Source organism: Peromyscus californicus, unplaced genomic scaffold, assembly GCF_007827085.1.
Source record: "Peromyscus californicus insignis strain IS unplaced genomic scaffold, ASM782708v3 Scaffold_14__1_contigs__length_90479793_seg_2, whole genome shotgun sequence".
Classification (NCBI taxonomy): domain Eukaryota; kingdom Metazoa; phylum Chordata; class Mammalia; order Rodentia; family Cricetidae; genus Peromyscus; species Peromyscus californicus.
The window spans coordinates 48,161,084-48,185,153 of record NW_026294436.1 but is presented as its reverse complement, the minus strand read 5'-3'; the positions used below and the strand labels follow the sequence as shown (position 1 = coordinate 48,185,153).

The window sequence follows — 24,070 nt, the reverse complement described above, 5'->3', positions numbered from 1 at the left end:
CATTCCTATAACTAGCCCTTTAGAAGAGACAGGAGGGGTGGTATATGAGGATCCAGGCCCTCCTGAGGCTATTCTGTGTTTTTATCTGTTTCTCTCCCCTCTATTCTTATATCTAACTCTCTTATCCCTCACTCCTTAAGAGTACTCTGTCATAAAATGTGGGAACTGGTCTCCCAGCTGGTCCCCCACAACTCAAGTCATCAAGCTTGGTGGCAATCATCTTTTTTTTTTCAATTTTTCTTAAAGATTTATTTAATGCATATGAGTGTTTTTGCCTACATGTATGTCTGTGCACCAGTTGTGTGCATGGTACCTGAGGAGACCAGAAGAGGGTGTTCGATCACCTAGAACTGGAGATGCTTGTGACCCACCATGTGGTTGCTGAGACTTGAACCCTGGTCCTCTGGAGCAGCAGCCAGTGTTCTTAACCACTGAGCCATCTTTCCAACCCTCAAAGGGTAATCTTAACTGCAACAATGTCAGATGCCACAGTATCATTTTTGTGTTACTATCTCATCCTCTGATTCCCACAGCATGGTACAAAGAGGGACCACAACACAAGAAGCATAGCGTATGGAGAATTCAAAGACTATCTAAAGGATCTTCATCTCTCTGTCTCTCATCATACGTGTGTGTGTGTGTGTGTGTGTGTGTGTGTGTGTGTGTGTGTGTGTGTAGATGATGCTGTCTTCTAAGGCTGTTTATTGTACAAACAACTTTAAAATAAAATCATCCAGATGAAAGGTTCTGTTCACAGGTTAAAGGACAGATGAGTGACTTCATGGAGAATTGTCTTCCCACATACCCTTGGAATATCATGAAACTCCCAGAATGTGGCTGGACCTGACTGAGCGCAGAGCCAGAAGATGGCAGGAATTTGGAAATTCTTAACTTTAGATAAATTATTCGATTTGTTGGGTTTTTTTTTCAATGCTTACTGGATGATTTTATGCTCAAAGCAGAATGTGACAAACACGGAAGAAATGTAAGCTTGGCCTAGAGCGATGGCTCGGAGGTTAAAAACACTTGCTGCTCTTGTAGAGAGCCCCAGTTCAGTTCCAGCATCTATAGCGTGGTGGCTCACAACTGTCTGTAACTCCAGTGCCAAGGGGTCTGAGGTGGCAAGCATCTTATTGAGTCTCCTACACCGAAAGTAGTATTTGGCTTTGGACATTAAAATAATGCATGGTGATTTTAGTCAGATTCTCTCCCCTCCCACCACCAAAAGAGATGGGAACTAAGGAAAAGAAGCCTGCTCTCTGAGAGTTAAACTTTAAGACTGCGTGCAATGAGTAAGAGCAGAAATGAGTAAACTCACCTTTAAAGCATAGACTGACCTGACTCCACTGTGATTTGATTTTTATTGAGAGAACATTGCTAAGAGGTAGCTATGGAAACAGAGGAAGGAACACACAGGGGCACTTCAGGCCTGGTGGCCATGCAAGTGCTGTCAAGGAGAAAAGAAGCCTAAATCAAGAGCACAGCAGGATGTCCCTGCTATATTGGCAATCAATGTAGAAATTTACAACCACTAGAAACTCAATATATATTTCAACCTTTGGAACAAAATCATCCTCTTGTGGAACTAGATAAATCAAGAAATGGCCTTACATATAACTACTTATTCTGAATCTATGCCCACCAACCATCTTCTGACAACAGCTTTGGTTTCTCAGGACAGGGTTTCTCCATGGAACAGCCCTAGTTGTCCCAGAACTAGCTCTGTAGACCACCAGGCTGGCCTCAAACTCACAGAGATTCACCTGCCTCTGCCTCCAGAGTGCTGGGATTAAAAGTGTGGGCCACCATGTCTGATTTCAGCTTTTGTTTCTTAAGTAAGTTTAGCTACATAGGAAAATGCTCTAGCTAGCTGGGAGAAGTGACCCACGACATTAATCTCAACCCTGGGGGAGAGGGACAGAAGCAGGTGGATCTCTGTGAGTTTGAGGCCAACCTGGTCTACATAGTGAGTTCTAGTACAGACAGAGTTACATAGTGAAACCCAGTCTTGGAAAAAAAGAAGAAGGAGGAGGAGGAGCAGGAGGAGAAGAAGAAGAAAAAAAGAAAGAAAGAAAGAAAGAAAGAAAGAAAGAAAGAAAGAAAGAAAGAAAGAAAGAAAGAAAGAAAGAAAGAAAGAAAGAAAGAAAGAAAGAAATGCACTAACTGCAAATATGAGCACTGATGTATACATGTTACAGCATGTGATGGCTATTCTGGAGTGTCAACTTGACTACTATCTGGAATTAACTAAAACCCAAAAATGTGGGCACACCTGTGAGAGATTTTTTGCTTAATTTGAAGTGGGAAGATCCACTTCTAATCTGCATCTTTGACCTGGGATCACACACCTTTATTCCAGGTATTTTAAGGTAGGAAGACCCACCTCCAACCCATGCCTTCTGCTGGAAGCCCATATAAAGACATGGACAAAGGAAACTTGCTCTTTGCTTGCTCTTGCCTCACTAGCAAGTCCACTCTTTCTCTGGCATAAAAGCCTACTTTGAGATTTCAGAATATATGGGAAAACCAGCAGAGACATCCAGTGAAGTGTGATCATCCAAAGCCATCGTTGGATTAGCTGGACCACAGTGTGTAAGTCATTTTAATAAATTCCCCTTTTATATAGACACATATAGAGATTGATTCCATAAATCGTTACTCTAGAGAACCCTGACACGGCTCTTAGAAACTCATGAATTAATATTCTGTTTGTACATGTCAGTCTCATAACCTGGGCAAATGTCAACTCAGTTGATTGTTGGAGGTGTTCTACATTGCTCAAGAAAGGTATTTCAGTACCAGGATACTAAAGACCAGATTCTAATGGATTGTGGGAAAATCACCAAGGTACTTTCTTGGCCTCTCTCTGGCCTGTTATATCAATCAGCCAATATGTCCCATTTTAAATGACCACTGAAGGGGCTGGGGGCTATAGTTTAGTTGGATTAGCACTTGCTTAACATGTAGAAGGCTCTGGGTTCAAGCCCCAGCAATGCAAAACAGTCTAAAACAAATGATCACAAATGTCAATTGGGAGGAAGTTGCTTGTGGTTTACTGCTCTGTGGTTTTATTTAACCTTCTAACACTGTGCTGTCATCCCATGAACACATACCAATTACTAGCGGAGAGCTTTACTTAGACCAGGAGAGGCTGGCAAGAAATCTTTGAATTTGTTATACATTATAGATACTTCATCACACATCCATGAATTATTTTCTTTCTTTTGGGAAAGAAAGATCAAACCCAGAGCCTTGTACAAGTGAGGCAAGATCCTACATGGCTCAGCCCCCAGATACAATATAATTTTCCTTCCTCACTTAACATACTTTCTTGTCTCTACGTCACACTTCTCTAGGAAATATCTGCACGAGTGACTGACTCTTGACTGTTTTCTCTGCTAGCTGGTCCAAGAGATAAACACTGCCAGAAAACTCATTAAAGTAAACAGTGCCTAATTTACACCCATAATTACAAATGCCAAAAGAGGTCTCAGCAGAGCACACCAGTCCTTTTGTGCCTCACACTTGGATTACATTTTTCACGCTGAGGTCCAAGTGCCACACCGTGCCCTCTCACTTTGCCCCCTACTTCACTGAGAAGAGTCTAGCAAAGCGCTGGTTGTAAATTTAGATGCTCATCCGTCAGTTGTGTCGATGCACGGAGACAGACCAAGTTGTATTCCAGAGGACTCAAGACTTCCGGAATCTTCCCAGGTGGAGGAGAGCTTTTATCTCTGGTTGATGGAGCTCCCTCCTTCCAGTAGGAGGCAGCGTTACCTTCGGCCGCTGTCGAGCTGCCACGGAGGCGTCACGTGATCCCGCAGCCTCAACCCCCCCCTCCCCTTCCGCCCCCCCCCAGGGCGGGCTTGCGGAGATTTTCTTTACGTGCGCGACGTCATGACGTAACACGTAGGGGCTGGCTAGCCGCCATCTTGCTTCTTTTTCTCGCTTGCTCTCACCCTCTCAGGAGGTAGCGAAAGTGCTTTGGCGGTTTGTACGGCTGCGGCTCGGGCTTCCCGGACCGGGCGGCCTTGCGGACGATCCCTCGAGGCTCCCTCCCCACCCCCGGATCCGTACCTGGCGAGCCCCTGGGAAGCGCGCCGACTTGGTCTTTTCACCCTGGCGGGTAAGGAGAGCCAGGGCGTCCGGGCGGTGAGGAGGCCCGATGGAGGAGGGCGAGCGCGGGGCGCAGGAGGAGGCCCGGGGCCCGCGGCGCCTCTGCCCGGGGCTCCCGGCCTCGCGGCGTCCGCGGGGCTCCGGCGCGGGCCCGCCGCCCATGTGCGCGGCGTGTGCTGCGGCGGAGCCGGCCCTGCGGCGGCCGAGGCACCTTCTGCTGCTCGCGGGCCCGCGCGCGCCGTTCTTCCGCGGCGGGGAGGATGGTGCCCGTGGCTGCTTCCGAGGGCCCCTGCTGCCCGCGGACGCTCCTGGGGTGATGCTCGCGTTCGTAGCGAGCAGTGTGGTGGGGGGCCCAGGGCGATCCGAGAGGCTCTGCGGGGGACCCAGGACCGACCCCACTTCCGCTAGGAACATGCTGAACAACTTCTTGGGAGGATTTGGGTAGTCCTTCCTCCCGCTAGGCCGCTCCAGCTCCGCGTTTGCGGGAATACCGCTCGGCTGCTGCCTATTCTTCAGAGAGAGCGTTTAGGACCGCTGGTTGCTAGGGCAAAGGCCCCGTTTAAGAGTGAAGAAAAGAGCATGGGAGTCAGTGAGGACTGCCGTTTGGTTTTACACATATGAAGCTCTCAAATCCCTTTAAAGAGATGTATATTTGTTTAAAGTTCGTTCAAGATCTTTGGGGTGGGGGTGTCTAACTTGCCTGCAATAATTCTTAGCTGTTAAAACTACCCGGATTTCCGCATTGACTGGTCTTCAGCCTAGGTTCATAAATTCATACCCCGGTCAGAAACTTAGACTTGTAGGCGACTCTGTTAGGATTTCTCTCGTTTGGAACGCACCAGAAGAACTGGAGGATGCTTGATTAAGTGCTTGGTAGTCAATTCCTGTAAATAGAAGTGATAGGTAGGGGAGTATTAGGCGACCACCATGTCGAACGTCCAGCATTTTTAAAAAGTAGATTTAAGCTTCTATGTTGGTCATTAAGATGCTGCTTTGGCTGGAGCCATTTGTAGGTGTGTGTCACAGATGCACTGCAGCATCTTCTCTGGCTTTCCCCAAATACAGTGATTCTCCGGAAATTAGAAATAGATTGACTTTGTTGTATATGGTAAAAATAGTTATTATTTGCTTTTCTGGAATGGATTTTTCCAAATAAGTTGTTGGTGTGGTTTTTTTTTTTGTTTTTGGAGGACGGGTTGGCGGGGTCTGTAGGTGTGTGATGAGCATAGAATGCCGACTGTTCTCCCTTCATGACTTAACCTCTATGTACTGATCACAAAAACTTCATATACATTATCCTTCTTTATTCCTTCTAATCTTTGAGGAAGGTGCCCTTATACTTGTTTTACAGATGAGGACATGATCTTTGAGAGACTGAAGTAATAGATGAAGGTCACACAAATTTTTAGTGGTACTGTAGTCAAAGCTGTATTTTCGAAACCCAAAGGGGATGCTGTGAACTGTCAGGGTGCCCATTTGTTCTTATGCTTTTATAATCCTTGCTAAAGTGAGGTACATTATTAACTGGTAGTTTTTCTTAAGCTTGCCTTCAGTGTTGAACATTGTTACATATGAAGGTTAAAGTGTTGCCAGGTGTTAACTGTGGGTTTTATGTTTGTGGATAGGAAGACTAGAGGGAGACAGTGATGGACTTGAGGCCAGTCTAGGCTTTGTAGTAAGACCAAGTGAATGCTGAAAGGGACTTTAATTTTGAGAAATTATTGTTAGACCATTCCTTCATTTATAAACTAAAGATGATAATAGCAGCCCCTCTCAGGCTTGCTGTAGAATTAGAGACTGCGTAAAGGATTTAATACTATGGTTAGTGCATGGTTTTTTAAAAAAGGACATCCAGAAATGGAGGGAGAACAGTGGAGTACTGGTAGAAAGATTTAAGAAATAAATAAATAAATAAATAAATAAATAAATAAATAAATAAAACTTTTCCAAGCAGGATAATCTGTGTCCTCAGAATAACCCAAGTCTTTGGTTACTTAAGTAGTTTTCTTTTTCCTGTTCTGCTTCTCTTTATATTTACATACCAGGCTTTGATTCCTAAAGATTCCTCCTTTGTGCTCTATATAGTAAATAACCCTGGGATCAGTTCTAGCTCAGAACAAAGTTCAGAATTTCTTCATTTTTTTTTTTTTTTTTTTTTTTTTTTTTTTTTTTTTTTTTGGTTTTTCGAGACAGGGTTTCTCTGTGTAGCTTTGCGCCTTTCCTGGAACTCACTCTGTAGCCCAGGCTGGCCTCGAACTCACAGAGATCCGCCTGGCTCTGCCTCCCGAGTGCTGGGATTAAAGGCGTGCGCCACCACCGCCCGGCTCAGAATTTCTTAAATGTCTTTGAAGATAATACTGTGCCCCTGAGTCTGTGCACTGCCCTCTTCCCACACTTCAGGTTGGAGGTTAACTGAGTGACATCTTTCCACGCAATTTATGCTATACCGGTATCTATATAGTTCATCATTGGTAAAATTGCAAAAGAAATCAATTGCATGTTTACAAAACTGTATATTCTCTCTCATTCTCTCTATCTCTCCCCCTCCCCCTTCCCTCTGTCTGTCTGTCTGTCTGTCTGTCTCTCTCTCTCTCTCTCTCTCTCTCTCCTCTCTATGTAGCTTGGCTGTCCTGGAACTTACTGTGTAGACCAGGCTGTCCTCGAACTCAGAGATCCTCCTACCTCTGCCTCCCAAGTCCTAGGATCAAAGGCATGTGCTACCAATGCTTAGCAGAGGACTGTATTCTTACAGTGAAAGCAGCCCTGAAGTTTATATCTACGTTCTGACAGCCAGGCGGAGGTGGTGCATGCCTTTAATCCCAGCACTCAGGAGGCAGAGCCAGGCGGATCTCTGTGAGTTCGAGGCCAGCCTGGTCTGCAGAGTGAAATCCAGGACAGGCACCAAAACTACACAGAGAACCCCTGTCTCAAAAAAAAAAAAAAAAAAGAGGAAAGTTCTGACTAAGACGTTTTTACTTCAATAAAGCAACACTTGTCTATTGCCTTGTGAGTGGAGTAACACAATGAATACTTATCTCAATCTCAGTCGATGTTAATTGTTGCTTGGAAGTCTCAGTGTTAGTTTCCTGAGTCATAGTCCTAGCATCTTTGTGGATCAAGTATTCTTTAGAGTCACTTTTGTGTTATGTTTTCCGTCTAAAGCTAACTATAAATTTGTCTTTGTGCCACATATTTCTCATTTTGTTAGATTAACGGGAGACCAGCCATGTTTAGGGGCCTATGTCTGCACCTATGTGCTGGCAGAGTCAATCAAATGAATGCTATTACTGAGGTTCAACAGGCAACTTCTGTCTCATTGGCAGGCATATGTGGCGAAAGCTATTACTGCTAGTGTGTTGGATTCCCCTGTAGTAGCACTGCCGGATGCTGAATGTTAAAGGAAGGTACAGCCAGCATTTGTAGAGAGCATCACTAGTATTCTTAAAAAACTGCTTCCTAGGAATTTTTGATTTCCCTGATAGTCTGTTTTTCTCTACTAGGCTTTTTCCATGCTTCTATCACCTACCTTGTATGGTAGTTGGCATACATAGTTTATCATGCATTATTTTCCATTCTAATACACCTACCTCATATAGTGGTTGACATAGTTTCTTTTTACATTATTGAATAAGGGTTAGAAATACCAAATAATAGATCCATGCAAAAGAGTATACTTAATAATACTCATTATGAGATTGATTTGCATCAAAATTTTCTTGTTTTGTTTGTTTGAGACTAGCTCTAACTGGCCTAGAACTCACTGTAGACCAAGCTGGCCTTGAACTTACAGATTGGCCTACCTCTGCTTCCCCGGTGCTGGGATTGAAAGGCTTATGGTCCCACAGCTTAATCTTCCGTTTTATTCAACTATTAAAGAACCTTTTCACTTTGGCAGATTTGCTGAATCAGGGGAGTGTGGCTTTGTTTCTTACTACCAAGATATTTAGTCTTAAGATTAATACTAAAAGTTACCATGAGGTGTGGGGGTATATACAATTAATCCCAGCACTTGGGAGGTAGATGCTGTCTGAGTTCAAGGCCAGCTTGATTTATTTAGTAGTTCCAGGTTACGCAGGGCTACATAAATAAGGTGGGTGGAGGTTGCCATAGAACTAGAGAGAGCTATTTGTATGGCATTAATGAAGCCCTAGGTTTGGTTCCCAGTATTGCCCTTCACACCACAAAAGTTCCCTTATATTCATCGGATTCATACCTGAAGGTGAAAACAAAGGCATGTGAGAAGGTGCAGGAAATTTGGTGAAGAAAATCTACTCAAAAAAAGAGAGCATGGATCAAGTGTCTGGTTGATTACGGTAAAGGAAGACATGATGGCTAGAAGATAAAAAAAAAAAAATTGTGGGGTAGGAGGGGTGACTCGTTGGGTCAGAGTGTTTGCTGTGAAAACAAGAGAATCTGGGTTCAAATCTCCAGCACTCATCCACACTAGGCATTACTTCACACGCCTGTATCCCCAGCAGTTGGGTGTGGTGGTGGTAGTAAGCTTCAGGTTCAGTGAGAGACTGTAAGTGGAGTCTTAGAAGACCGGCATAGTCTAGTCTTCTGATTGCAGGCACATGCACACAAATACAAATAATTGTAATTTTTGTTTACTTTCTTTTTTTCTGAGTTTTGCTCCATAGCTCAGGACTTGGCCTCAAACTCCTACCTCAGCCCTCCCTAGTGCGAAAATTGCAGGCATTAGCTATCCAGCTTGGCTGACTGAGGTTTTGTGTGAGGCAGAGGCTTGTAATGTAGCTAAATTGGCCTTTAATTCATATCCTTCTGCCTCAGCTTTTCAAGTACTATGGTTCAGGTGTGTTCCAGAGTTATGGTTAGTTAGTTGATTGTTCTCAGTGCTGGGGAAGAGTCTTGCACATGCTTAACTATTCTACCACTTAGCTATATCCCCAGCCCTGTAACTTTTTAGTATTTGTTAAGGACTTTGTACCCAGCTCTAGGCTAAAAATTTTGCCCTCACCTTTGGGGGGGGGGGCAGCTTTAAATCTCTACTGCAATAAACCTTAGAAGTGGATTCTTCTCTCTGCATTATAACTCTAGAAAACATTTTTTTTAAAGCTGATTGAGTATGGTTACCTAGCTAGTAAGCAGCAGTAAGGATTTTAATCATTGACCCAGAGGAGCTTGAGTGATAACTCAGTCCCCGTGACTGATATTTCCTGAACTGAAGTCATTCACCAGGTTTTGACTTTGTCTTCAACCCATCTGTTGTTAATACATAAGTTTATTGCCCCACCCCCACCTCCAACCACGTCTCTGCTTTAAATTTGCCACCCTCTACTTCAGCCTTCAGAGTACTGGGATTACAGGTATGTACTACACTCAGTTCAGTTTTAATTTACTATCTTTTAATTAAGTGAATTTAAAATTAAAATGTACATTGATATTTGGTGTTTTTTTTTTAACCATCTAATATATTTTAAACATGTATACTCTTAAATTCTGACTTGTGGGCCACTTCAAATTAGTATCCCACCAGTCTGTCCTTCTACCCGTTGGAAAATAACTGCTATAAAAAATGATTGCTGGGTAAAATAAGCAATAGTTGAAGGCCAGAAGTGATTAAAAAAACTACAGTGGAATGGATTGATTAAGCAGGAAATGGCAACATTACAGAAAAGAACACAAAGTAGTCCTAGTGCATACTTGACAACCATCTTCACAAACTTAGATAAAATTGACATTCTGATGTCTAAGACCCTACAGCAAGAGAACAAGAGTGATGAAGTGAAGCTACTACAGAAATTGGGCCAGAAGGAATAATATAAACATAAGCTTACTAGAGTTAGAGGTAACAAATTCAGAAAAACATGTGGTAAACAGCCTTGAGTTTAGGTGAGATAATCCTTGGTGACCCTAAAAAAAAATTAGGTCAAGACCTGGGGATAGGTTAAAAGGCAGAGTGATGGGAAAAAGTAATGAGACCTTGATGTTCATGCGTGTGAAACTCAGAACTATAAGTTTTAGAACTTAGGTTTAGTTAGTTCTTTTCAGTTTGTATCAGCTGTCAAGTTCAGGTCCAGTCTTGATGTTATAAAGAGAACATTAAATGTGTTTTCTGTTTCTTTTGAACTTAATATTCTATGGTACCATATGTCGTGAGTCTTGACCTTACTTATTTTGTTTGTTTTGGGGATTTTTGAGACAGTCTCTCTATGTACTCTTCTTGGCTGTCCTGGAACTCACTGTTGACCAGGCTAGCCTCAGTCTCACAGAGATCTACCTGCCTCCTGTGTGCTGGGATCAAAGGTGTATACCACCGTGCCTGGCTTTAGCCATATTTAAAGCACAAATAAAAGAGGAGATAGGTGTCATTCTAGTCAGGATAGACACTCTAGTTGGGATATAGGCAGGCCATTCTCTGAGTTTAAGGCCAATTTGGTCTACATAGAGTGTTTTAGGCCAGCCAAGACAATATTGTAAGACCCTGTCAAATAAGGTTCTAAATTTTGAGTCTGAAGAAAAGAGTGATGTATCTTCCTTCCTCTTTCCAGATGGTAATTTAATAAGTGCAAGGTTGTTGTTCATGATTATATGGTCAGTGCATTGCACAAAGGTACTAGCCTGAAGAAGGCAACAAGAACTTAAGTATAGCCCATCTTCTACTAGTAGAGTTATGTGCTCTTAAAGACATCAGCTTCTCTCCAAGAACTGTAGTTATTCCCAGAAGGATATATTTTCTATTTGCTCAAAGGCTTTGTGGAGGCCAGTGGATACCTCTGCAAGGCTTCTTAGGGAAGCTGACTAGATACACATTTAAAACATCAGAAACAGGCTGGAGAGAGAGATCAGTAGCTAAGAGCACTTGTGCTCTTAAAAGGAACCAGGTTTGGTTCTCAGAACCCGCATGATGGCTCACAACCATCTGTAACTCCAGGTTCATTTTTAATATACTTTAAAGATGGGTATTATAACTTTTTAATATTTTTAGTATGAGTGAAAAATGGTATATTAAATACCATGTCAAATTTCAAAGAAGTAAGAAAGCATTTTAAGAGTCCTAATTTAATAACAATTTAGTCCTCAAAACATTTTGTTTTGATTTTTCAAAATATGGCTATTGGTGGTCTGTAATTCAAGAAGCTACTTTTAGAATTAAGTTGAAATTTTTTAGATCTAAATTGAAGAAGCACAATATGGGAGGTACAGAATTTCTGTTGAAAGTTAGAGAAGTAGATACAAATTTTAGTTTAAAAGTGGGAAAAGAAAGCGGAATGTAGTTCTTCACGCCTGTAATGCCAGCACTCTGAGATAGTGAGTCAGGAAGATTGTGACTAGTTTCAGGCCAGCCTGGGCTATCTACAAGTTACTTTCTTTGTCTTAAACAAAAAAATAAAAGAGCATTTAATGGATGGAGGCTTTGGAAAGAGGTGTGAAGTTTGGTTATATTGCTGTATGAGTTTTATTTTTTTTTATTAAATAAAGTTGGACTTTTTGTTCTAATACTGGAATTTGTATATTATCTACCACAATTAGGATCAAATTGTAGAAAGACAAAACATCTCCCTATAGGCAGGAGGAGTCTTCTGACATTTTGAAGACAAAAGTGTCATGTAATGTTTATGACAAACTTGAACTTGGAAAAAATGAAATTAGAAAGTGTAAGGGAAGGATACACTCCCTTGAATGTTTGAAGACCAACATTTCAATGGTATTGGGAGAGTTAGTAACATAACTTAGATGCTATGTTTAAAATTCCATCCCCTATTGTAACCCTTTGGTTATGTGAAAGATTGATAAGAAGGGTGAGCATTTGAGAAAGAATACTCTCCCCATAGCTTACAACATTCTGGCCCTCCCAAAAAATAAGATTGGCTTTAAGACTATGAAATCAGTCTTAAGGGTAATTATATATAAAGAGTAGTTTAAAATTCTGTAGGTTTTCAGTAAGGATGCCCTGATAATCATTTGAAATAAATAGTAAATGCAAGAGCTTCTTACTTAGAACAGGGCTTTTTTGTGTGTATGTGCAGAGTGTGTGTGTGTGTGTTTGCATATGTGGAAGCCAACATTAGATGTTTTGCTCAAAGCTGTCTACCTACTGAGATCATCTCTCATTGAGCCTGTAGCTCACTGTTTGACTAGCCAACAAATCCCAGGGATCCCTGTCTCAGCAGCACTGGGATTACAGGTGCAAACAGCTTGTCCACCTACACCCACACCCCCAGTGCATCCTGCTCCTCATATTCTCATCCATGTTTGCAAAGTCCATATTTTACCATTAAGCCATATATTGCTTCAGCTGCTAGGACAGGGCTTCTTAACCTTTTCACTTACAACTTCTTTTGTCTGTGACCCTGCTATATAAAATAAACAAGTTAAACATTTAGTAATAATCATTAACTTATTTTTGTTTGTTTGTTTGTTTGTTTGCTTTTTTTGTTTTTCGAGACAGGGTTTCTCTGTGTAGCTTTGCACCTTTCCTGGAACTCACTTGGTAGCCCAGGCTGGCCTCGAACTCACAGAACTCACAGAGATCCACCTGCCTCTGCCTTCAGAATGCTGGGATTAAAGGCGTGCGCCACCACCGCCCAGCCATTAACTTATTTTAGAATAATTCTTTTGGCATTTTACTGTTTAAAGATAAAAACTTTTTATACTAGTGATAGCTTGCTCATTGCATAAGTAATTAAACTTTAAGTATTTGATTTGCAGGATGTAAAGATCTTCATTTCTCAGAGGTTGACTGGTATAGTACTAAGAATGACATTTTGCATAAATTAATAATACAAATATCAGAAGTATATTAAGGACCATTTTAAAGATTTGTAGTAATTGTATTCTAAACTGGAATGAGCTTGGGCAATTTTAAAACGAAGCAGTAAAGCATAATACAATCAGCAGGTAAACTAACTTGATACATGCTGAGGAATATTTGATAGGAAAATAGTTTTCCATAATTAAACCATTATGTTTCTATACAAACAGAAAGCTATATGTACAGTAAAACACTGGAATTCATAGCACACAGCCTTCACCAATTTTAACCAAGGCGTTAGAGTCAGCATCCGGCTCATGGCATGAGGGTATACACAGAGAAGTTGCCCAAACAACATGGTTGATCTCTGACAGAAGCACTTTGGATTCATTGTAGAATTACAAATTCAGAAGCTTTTTACTGTTACCAAATTTTCTGTCATGACCCACATAAGAAGCTGACTCTTTCAGCGTTTGTTAGTACAAAAGATTTGCTAGCTAGATTGTTTTTCTAATTGTAAAGCTTGTTCTCTGTCCCAGAAACATAATTCCTTTATTTATTTTTGGTTTTGTTTGTTTGAGGTGTGGTCTCATCCAAGCTGGGCTTGAAACTTCTGATGTTCCTGCCTCCATCTCCCAAGTGCTGGGATTATAGGTATACAGCAATGTTGTTTCCAAATATGACCTGACTACCAGTCTCATTCTAAAAATGAAATGATAAGTTTTGATATTTTAGAGGCCTTCAACATATTGTGGTACTCTTATCCTTGCTATTATAGAAACAAAAATTAAAACCATTTGATGCTTCCTACACAAAGAAATGAACACTTGAGATGGAGGATATGACAGTTGCTCTGATCTGATCAGTACATATTATGTGTATTAAACATACAACATATTAAGTGAGTTCAGATATCATTATATGTGGTGATATTTTGTTGTACCTTAATAAAATTTGCCTAAAGATCAGAGAACAGAACAAGCTTAAACAAGAACAGAACAAGATTAAACATAGAGGCCAGGCTGTGGTGGCACATACCTTTAATCATAACACTCTCCAGGCAGAGATCTGTCTGGATCTTGTGAGTTCAAAGCCACCCTGGATTACATGAGATTGATTCAGTCTAGGAGAAAACCAGAGCCAGGCAGTAGTGGTACATACCTTTAATCACAATACTTGGGTGTCACATGCCTTTAATCCCAGCACTAGGAAGGAAGTGAAAGAGCTGGGTGGAAAAAGGTATATAAGGGTGAGAAGACAGGAACTAAGTAATTTACACAGTGTTCAGAAGGATTATTCCACACCACCCAGTGGGTGCAGATAACTCTCTCCCCTGCTCAAAGCAAAACCCATAAATGCCCAAGTCATCCTACATAAATGATTGGTACGTGCCTGTAGTCATAAAACTTGGGAAGTAGAAAACAGAATGATCAGGTGGTCAGGGATGTCGTCTACATAGTGTGAAGTTGAGACCAACTTAATTACCTTTTGAGACCCAGTCTCAAAATAAGTAAAATAGCATGATGTTCATATCTAATCAATGCACATGGTTATAGCAGGTCTTTCTTTGGATTGCCAGCTCCCAAATAATGACACAGAGACTTACTAAGTATAAAAGCTTGGCCTTAGCTTAGACTTATTTCCAGCTAGCTCTTAAAACTTAAATTAACCCATTTATATTCATCTACATTCTGCCACATGGCTCATTACCTCTCTTCCATACTGTTCTTTCGATTCCCTCTGCCTTTCGGATTCCCTCCTTCCTCCTTCCCTCTCTCCCTCCCTCCCTCCCTCCCTCCCTCCCTCCCTCCCTCTCTCTCTCCCTCCCTCTCTCTCTCCCTCTCTCCCCCTTCCCCTCCCCCCCAAATCCCACCTATTCTCTTGCTTACCTATTGACCATGCAGCTCCTTATTAAACCAACCAGAAGATACCTTGCTTGACAGAGACACATGTTCACAGTGTACAAAGATTATCCCACAACACATAGTTATGTGTCTATAGACTATAAGTTGCCTCAAGGTTACTTACTATACCTAAATAATGTAAATGTTACGTGTTTATGGGTTTTCTTATAAGTTGTTTATAGTTTTTTGAAGTATTTCCTATCCACAATGGTTTGTGGGTTCTGTACTTAGTAATGACCCCATTCTTAAAAGTGATTTTTCACCAGGCAGTGGTGGCGCATGCCTTTAATCCCAGCACTCGGGAGGCAGAGAAACCTTGTCTCAAAAAAACCAAAAAAAAAAAAAAAAAAAAAGTGATTTTTCTGCTTCCAATATTGTAGCTGGAGTTTTCCTGTGTCCACCTAGCTCCTGCAGCCGCTCAGAGCCACATAAATACAGAGATTTATATTACTTATAAACTGTATGGCCGTGGCAGGCTTCTTCCTAGCTAGACCTTACATCTCGTGGCTTACGGGTTATCTGTACACCTTGCTTCTCATGGTGGCAGCTGGCAGCGTCTCCTGACTCAGCCTTCCACTTCCCACAATTCTCTTCTCTGCTTGTCCCACCTATACTATACTTCCTGTCTGGCTACTGAACAATCAGCGTTTTATTTATCAACCAAATCAGAGCAGCACATTCACAGCATACAGAGCCATATCCACAACACCCTTTTTTTTTTAAGGAAGGTTTTAACTTTAACATAGTAAAATTACATATAACAAAACAATTATCAAGAAAGAATTATAGTTATAATATCTAGTCTATTTATATTTGGCAAAATTAAAGAAAATACCCTATCTATCCTGTATTTGTGAGTCTAAGGTCTCCTATCCAATTTATCTTTTATCTAGTCTATTTATATTTGGCAAAATTAAAGAAAATACCCTATCCTGTATTTGTGAGTCTAAGGTCTCCTATCCAATTTATCTTTTATCATCTATTTAAGAAGTATTTAAGAAGTGTTGTTAAGTCTGGTTCTTAGAGTAATGTCTCAAAAACACAGAAGATGGGGGAAATAAATAACTTTTTAGAAACTTTAAATTTCATGAATACTGAATACCTTGAATCTAGGATGGCTTGGGCCTGGTAAATGTTTGGTCATTTTAAATTGGACAATCTAGTTAAAATTGAAGTGATAAAATACTGTGCTCTAGACTTAATACATCATTCCTCCCTGAACCTAGTATAACTAGATGGCTTAAACAACAGAAATTTATTTCTCAAAGTTATGGAGACTAGAAGTTCAAGCTAAAGTTGCAAGCATGGTTTGTTTTAGTGAGGACTGTCTTTGTTTGCACATGACTCCTTTTTATTGTGCTCTCAGGACAGAGAATGAACTCTATTGTCTCCTTATATAAAGTATTGATCTAGTCATGACTTAATGCCATCATCTAAGCCTAATAACCTCTCAAAACTATGTCTCTAAATACCATCACCTCTGGGTTAGGGCTTTGTCATTTTCTGGTTACACAAATTCCTCTTATAATCTGTGGTACTTTTTATGTTATTGCAACTTGAAAATGACATTTCTAAACAGGTGAGTGTATTTAGTGGAGGCATCACTTATTGCTTGTAATGATTTATCTTTGGCATTTTATATTGTATTGAATTATGAGGAAGGAAACAACTATATAGAATCTCTTTAACTTTAAATAACATGTTAATTATTTTAAAAAAAAGTATCTCCGTAAAGAAAGTTGTCATTATCTTGGGCACTTTCTTGAGACTCATCTGAATTAATACTTATGCCGCTGTTTTTATTGCTTTATTTTGTTTTTTGATAAGTTTTTTCATTTGTAAGTTTTAATGATTTAGATTTTTAAGTACTGAAAACCAGTCCAGTAATTTTATATTATTTTACATACCAAACCCTAAGCTATGCCCACTGACTGCCCTGCCCAGATTGCAGATTTATTTTATTTTAGATTTGTTTATGTGTATGTTTGAGTGTTTTGCTTATGTGTATGTCTGCACCATGTGTGTACAGTACCCAAGGAAGCCAGCCAGAGGAGGGAATTGCATGGTTGTGGTTATGAGTTCTGGAGTCATACCTGGATCCTCTGTAAGAGGAGTCTGCTTTTAACAGCTGAGCCAAGCCATCTGTCCAGCCCTAAAAAGTCATTTTTTAAAATTTATTTATTTATTTGATGTGCTTTGGTGTTTTGCCTTCTTGCATGTCTGTGTGAAGGTGTCAGATCCCCTGGAACTGGAGTTACAGACAGTTGTAAGTCGCCATGTGGATGCTGGGAATCGAACCTGGGTCCTCTGGAAAGGACCATCTCTTCAGCTCCCAACAGGTCGTTTTTCATGTTGCCACATAAAAATCAATGGAGCATTGGACTATATTTAAGGGATCTAAATTGTTACATAGGAATAACGACAGGGTGATAAACATTTAGAAACCCGCATGGCCAGAAACATACTTTTGTTTATTTATATTGGGCAGATTGGAGTTTATTGAAATACAGGGGTTATTTTTATGCATATATTGAATATTAAAGATTATTTAATGCTTGCAGTATTAAAATCTAGAATTTTATACTTGGTAAGCCAAGGGATTTTAGAGATCATAACTAATCTCTTTCAAAGATGTAAAAACCACTTAGGTTGTTTTTTCCACATCAGCATTTTAGCTGAACATTCATGAAAAACATTCATTGTTAGCACTGTTCAGTAGCATCCTTTCATCTTGAAAGGCTGATACTTGTATTATGATAAACTACTTCCCAAATTTCATTTAGATCTTTTGGAAACAAGCTGCTTGCTTTAAAAACACTGATTCACCACATGCATACCATTTATTTATTTGTATAATTTTAGGGGGGTTTTGTTTGTATTCATTTTTGGCCAAAATCTGTTAGAAAACAATCTACATTTTTACAAAATCTGGAAAATGCATATGCACTATATCTAATTTCGGTGGAAAATCCCATTTTTATTGGGCTTTCTCAGTCATAGAACCTCTGATTTTAGAGAAAATTATTATTTTTAATGGTAAAAGCAGGGAAGGGTTATTTAAAAGGCTTTGTTTTTACAGATTGAGTTCTTAAGATGTTTAGGGACCTTAATATGAATAACCATGAAATGTATTGTTAATATTGTACAAGTATAGAGGCTTTTTTGTTACTTTATTTTTAAGAATTTCATGTGTGAGTATTTCCCCTCCAACTCTTCTCACTTCCCCTACTCCCTCACAAATTCATAGCCTCTTTTTCTTTAATAACTATTGCTACATATATACATATAATTATAAATACAACCTGCTGGATCCCTTCAGGCTGCTCCCATGTATATGTTAGGTCAGACTCCTTGGGATCCGATAGCCTATAAGAGGGAGCCTTATCCCTGGAGAAGACTGATTTCTCCTTCTCTCAGCAGCTGTTAATTGCCTGTAGTTTTTCATATGTGGGTGTTCCTTCATCCATGTTGGCACATCAACTGATGTTACCATTGTTTTGGTCTTGTATAGGTGACCTCTTTGTGACTTCCTGGGTGCAGCTTTCCTTTCCTTTATAAAAGACAGAATCTTTCAGGAGAGATCCTGCTCCTCTGGGTATTACAATCTTTCTAATCCTTGAAGAGGTATTTTAAAGTTAGAAATGGTACAGGTAGAGAATGTAGTGCTTTTGATCCCTATAATTATGCTGATGTGTTTTTGAAATCAGAAGCTCGAAGGCTAAAAACAAATGCTTGAGCTTTCTGTTTGAAAGGTTTGGGAGATTACTAATTAGATTAGTTGTACAGGTTTGTTGAGAAATTAATGTCACATGCAACCATGTATTCCTACAGCCCCTTTTTTAAACTAGTTTTCTTCCATTGGCTCTTGGCATGTAGAATATCCACAAAGGTAGCATTTCTTGTCCACCTGGCAAGCTCTATAAAATCTGATTTCTGTCTACTTGAATGTCCATCTCCTCCCTTTCCCCTTTAGGCATGAATTTTACAGTTGACCTTACACTTCTGGGCTAAGGTTCAGTGGTTTACAACTGTGGCTGTACTTAGAGACACGTAGGGGAAGTTTTTCAAAGAATACTTCTACTCAGCCTGGCCCCAGCAATTCTGCATAAACTGGCTGGTAATGAGACACTGTGTGTGTGTGTGTGTGTGTGTGTGTGTGTGTGTGTGTGTGTGTGTGTGTGTGTGTGTGTGTGTGTGTGTGTGTGTGTGTGTGTGTGTGTATGTGCCAAGAAACCAGAAGAGGACCATTAGGTGTATCTGTACTGGAGAGTTAGTCAGTACTGGAGAGTTAGCCAGCCAGCAAGGTCCAACTCCTCCCTTTCCCCCACCACCTGCAGCTAGATGTTAGTGTTACAGCATATATGACTGTGACTGGTATTTTTACCTGGGGACTGGAGTTTCTAGCTAGGGTCTTAATGTTTGGGTGGAACCTACTGAAACATTTTCTTAACCCCCGGCATAGATTATTTTTAAGATCTTTGATAAATTTGTACTTCCTGAGTGAGAGCACTGATTGATTTGTCTTTAGCTCATGTCACCTCAGAGAAGCCTTCAGAATTTTGCTGCCCTTTACCCACTTGATTTTTTTTTTCCCCACTCACATTCTTGTTTTACTTACAGATTGTTGATTACAGGTTCCATAAAGTATGACCTGTACAGCTACAAGTGAACATAGAAAAGGAGCTGATGGGCAAAGACTTAACTTGTGAGGGAGTCTTGTGTTTTACAGGAAAAAATTAGAAAGGTAATAGACAAACGTATGCATACTTACTATGACATTCGTCTCGTCCTTGTCAGGAACTTACCTTTCATCACAGGCACATATAAATCTACTGTGCACAGTATTAAAATTAACTTGTACCTCTAACACTAGTCCCAAAGGATAACACCAACACTTCTGTGTTGTATACATTTATCTTTGGATACTAAAGCCTCAGCCAGTGAAACTATTTTAAACCTGCTGGAGCAAGTTAGTATATTTTCTCAAATATAAATTTATCCAATTACACAAAGAAGACTTTTCAGAGTATATATTCATTCAGCAACATTTACATATCAGGTATGTGTTGAAAGCTAATAGCTGTACTTGATGGTTTGTTTTTGTTTTTGTTTTTTTTTTCCGAGACAGGGTTTCTCTGTGTAGCTTTGGAGCCTGTCCTGGAACTCACTCTGTAGCCCAGGCTGGCCTCGAACTCACAGAGATCCGCCTCCCTCTGTCTCCTGAGTGCTGGGATTAAAGGCTTGTGCCACCACCGCCCAACTTGATGTTTTAATGTTAAGGTATATTATAAAAAGACAAATGGTGCCTTTGTCTTTGTGGTACTTTTTTAAAAGTTTCTTTGTTCGTGTGCATTTGTGTGTGTGTGTATGAGAGAGAGAGATTGGGGTATGTGTCACAGTTGTCACAGTGCAGGTGTGGAGGTCAGAGGACAACATTTGAGACAGTTCTGTTGAAGAAGGGTCTTTGTTGTTTCTGCAGCCAGATGTTTAGACTAGCTGGCTCATGAGCATCCTAGAGATTCTCCTCCAACCTCCCGTGTTGCTGTAGGAATGCTGCTGGCATTGCAGATGCACACCATCCCATCACATGGGACTTTTCATGTGTGTTCCACAGATAAAATTTGACCCTTCTCATTCACCTCTGCTTTTCTTTTCTCTGGTTTTGAACACCATAGGCATCTTAGGGCCTCGGGGTATTTGTCTCTTCTTTTCGTCATCTTTAAAGTTGTCTTCCTCACCTTTGGATCCAAGTCAGAGAAGCCTTCAGTGACCAGCTACTCAGAAGTGAGTCCACCTTTCTCATGCTGTTGCCCTAATTTGTGGCATTGTTGCCATCTGAAATGATACTCTAGTCATTTAAATCACAACACCAGAAAATGAGGCCCTAAATTATTAATGATCGATTGTTGTATCTCTGGTCCATGGAAGACTATGTATTACAGTAGTCTTCACTTACTAGAGCACTGTTCTAAGACTTCTGTTGAGAGGACTCCAGAATTCCCATGTGAAACTGGCTGTCTGGGCCAAGCCAGAAATGGGTGGGAGTTGGGAGGCTAGATAACTTTTCAACAACTCTTCTTTTGATTTTTCTGGGCCAAAATTGGTAGTTTTACTAGATAACTTATTTCTTAAGACTTAGATTTTGTGTGTCATTTTACCAATAGTTTTATCTGGTTTAGTTTTTCAAGACAGGGTTTCTCTGTGTAACTCGGGACCAGACTGGCCTCAAATCAGAACTCTTGCTTCTGCCTCCAAGTGCTGGGATTAAAGATGTGGGACACTATCCTGGCTCACTAATTTTATCTTAGTTTTTAAAATTAGACCATCTGTGTTCTTGGGGAGGGTATTTTGTTTTTCTTTGTATGGTTTTTGTTTGTTTGTTTGTTTTGGTGTTGAGGATTGCACCTGGGGCCTTGATAAGTAAATGCTTGACCACTAAGCTATAGCTGGCTTGATTCCCACAACCCAAAGAACTAGCTCTTGAACTTACTGGCTTTGTTTTCTAATTTATTTCTACCTTTTCTTCTTTCATTGTTTGGATAGCTCTTTGTTCTGAGACAGGCTTTTCATGTAGCCCATGTGAGCCTAAAACTTACTGTGTAGCCAAAGGATAATATCAAACTCCTGACCCTCTTCCTCCATGTCCCAAACACTGGGACTAACAGAGGTATGTAACCACAGCTATGTTGGACCCATTTTTTAAACTTCTTGCTTTGTCTAGTAATAGAAATACTTGACTTGGAGTGTAAATATGATTTATATTCATTGTGTTTTGATAGAGTATTTTCTGTTAAATAGTTTTGCAATATTGGTTTTGAATTTGCATGTGTGTCTTGTCACAGATTTTTTTAAAATTTTAATTGATTCTCTTACATTTATGGGGTTATAGTCTTGAACAGTTTTCATGCCAGTTCCCCCTTACTGTGTTCTGAGTTTTTGTTTTTTTTTTCCTTCTCCTATGCTGTCTGTTGCATACATTTACTTTTTTTTTGTCAGGGCTGCTGATTTCTCACTTTCCCTGTCTTGCTAGACTAGTTCTTTTTCTACCATCACCTCTTGCAGTCCTCCCATCCTTTGATACTAAATGTGTGTATCACTTATAGGCCATTTTTAATATTATTCTGTGTTTATGTGTGTGTGCCTGAGTGTATGTACCTGCATGCAGTCAGAAGTGTCAGCTCCCCTGGAGCTAGAATCACAGGCCTGATGTAGGTACTGGGAAATGGAGCTAGGTACTGGAAAAGCAGTAAGTACTTTTAACCACTGAGCCATCTGTACAGCCCCCAGTATACTTGTTTATTTTTTGAGACAGGGCTGCTCTGTGTGTAGCCTTGACTAACCTGGAACTTGCTCTGTAAACCAGGCTGGCTTCAAACTCAGAGAGATCTACCTCCCTCTGCCCCCAGAATGCTGGGATCAAAGCAATGCACCACAACTGCCTGGTGATTTAATCTCATCTCTAATCTCTTATTGGCCTATTCTTGGCTTGTATTTGCTCTAATAGATTTAGTAGTAAGATTTTGTTAGCAAAGAATCTAGGAGCCCTTAATTTAAAAAATATAACAAAAATCTTTTTAGGGGTTGGAATTTGGTTCAGTTACTTGACTACTAGCATGCATGAGTCCCTGGATTTGATTCCCAGCTCCACTTAAAGCCAGGCATGCTGGCACAGGCATTTAACCCCAATGCTTAACAAGGTAGAAGCAGGAGAATCCAAGTCTTTCACTTGGTTGAATTTGAGGCTACATGGAACCCTGCCTTACCCTTCCCCAAGTCTATTTTTATTAAGATATAGTTAGCATAAAAAGTATTTAATGTGTGGAAGTGGTCCCAGTTTTCATTCAACATAATTGTTTTGGGATTAAGTAACTAATAAATTGTTTTTCATAGTGATTGCACCGTGCCATTTCTTTTCATCAACAGTGTATGAAAATCCTAGTTTTTCTATATCCTTACCAAAACTTGAGTGCATTATTTTGTATTTTTAGTTCTCTTAAAGGTGTGGAATAAGTATTTTGTGGTTACAGTGAAAAATAATTCTAAATATGTCCATAGACTTATTTGCCACTTGTGTCTTACGCCTATTTTTAAAAGTACTGGTTTTCCCCAATTAAATTCTGAGAACTCTGTATGTTCTGAGTAAGAGGCCTTTATTAGGTTAGTTTGGAAATGTTGTTTTCCTCCAAACTATAGCTTGTCTTTTTGTTTTCAAGTTGTCTTTCCTCCTTCATTCATACCCAAGCACAAACATACAACAAACACACACAAAACACAGACACACATGTACACGCATGTTAGGTGTTGGCTCATTAACCTGGTAGCATGCATACACACACACACACACACACACACACACACACACACACACACACACACATATGTACATTTATCTAGGCTATCCTAATGTTTTGTAGTTTTCAGTTAACAGCTCTTAAACCTCCCTAAGTGTTTTCTAAGTTTTCCCCTGGCACTTAACAGGTTTTCTACACATATTGCCCTATGATCAACAGATAAGACAATTTTCTTCATTCTTTTCAATCTGATTTCCTTTTGTTTAACTTCTCCTGGCTAGAATTTTATTACAGATGTGAGGAAAGTGGATATCATTTCCTTGTTTCTGATCTTTGAGGAGATAGGGGTAAGCAATTCAGTCTTGTAATTGTTCCTTTCCGTTTAATTTACTGAGCTTTTATCATAAATGAATTTTGGCTTTTTCTGCATCAATGGAGATACATGATATTTCTACTTTCCATTGCTACTGTGGTAAATTACATTGCTGGCTGTTAAGCATACCTTCCAGTTTGTTTGCATGCTGAGAATCAAATCCACATACTTGAACTGTATCCCCACCCCAGTGGAGTTTGGTTGGTTGGTTGGTTGGTTGGTTGGTTGGTTGGTTGGTTGGTTGGTTGTGGTACTTGAGCTCTTTACATAGGGCTTCACACAAGCTAGACAAGTGCTCTGCCACTGAGCATATCTCCAGCCCCTGAAGTGATTCTTTGAATATTGTATTTTAGCTTTAGTAAGTCTTTGTATGGGAATTTTCATTAAATTTATAATGGTTTTGACCATAGTTTTTCTAGTTTTCTCTTTAGGAAATACTATGTACAGAAATGATAATCTGTCTTTTTGGTTTGGTTTTGGAATTTGATAGGCTGATCTTGATTGGCTTGGTCCTACATTAGCCTTCAGTGCTGAGATACAGATGTGGGCCACTGCACCCAAACTTTCTGTGTTTGATGTTTTTTTATATATTTCATGTCTCTGTGCTATTTGTGTTGGTCATTACTTTGTTCTAACAAAATAGCCATAATTCTGTGGCCCATTTTAATCC

At 40.1% G+C, this 24,070-nt stretch overlaps 1 protein-coding gene across 11 annotated transcripts in view; it reads left to right on the top strand.

The window, feature by feature from the left end:
• Positions 1-3,917: 3,917 nt before the first annotated feature.
• Positions 3,918-24,070, top strand: part of Prrc2c (proline rich coiled-coil 2C) — a 78,513-nt gene continuing 58,360 nt past the window's right edge. For all 11 annotated transcript variants that reach the window (XM_052737406.1, XM_052737401.1, XM_052737398.1 and 8 more), the window contains exon 1: positions 3,918-4,126. The gene's annotated coding sequence lies outside the window, so the exon portion shown is untranslated. The remainder of the gene's footprint in view (positions 4,127-24,070) is intronic.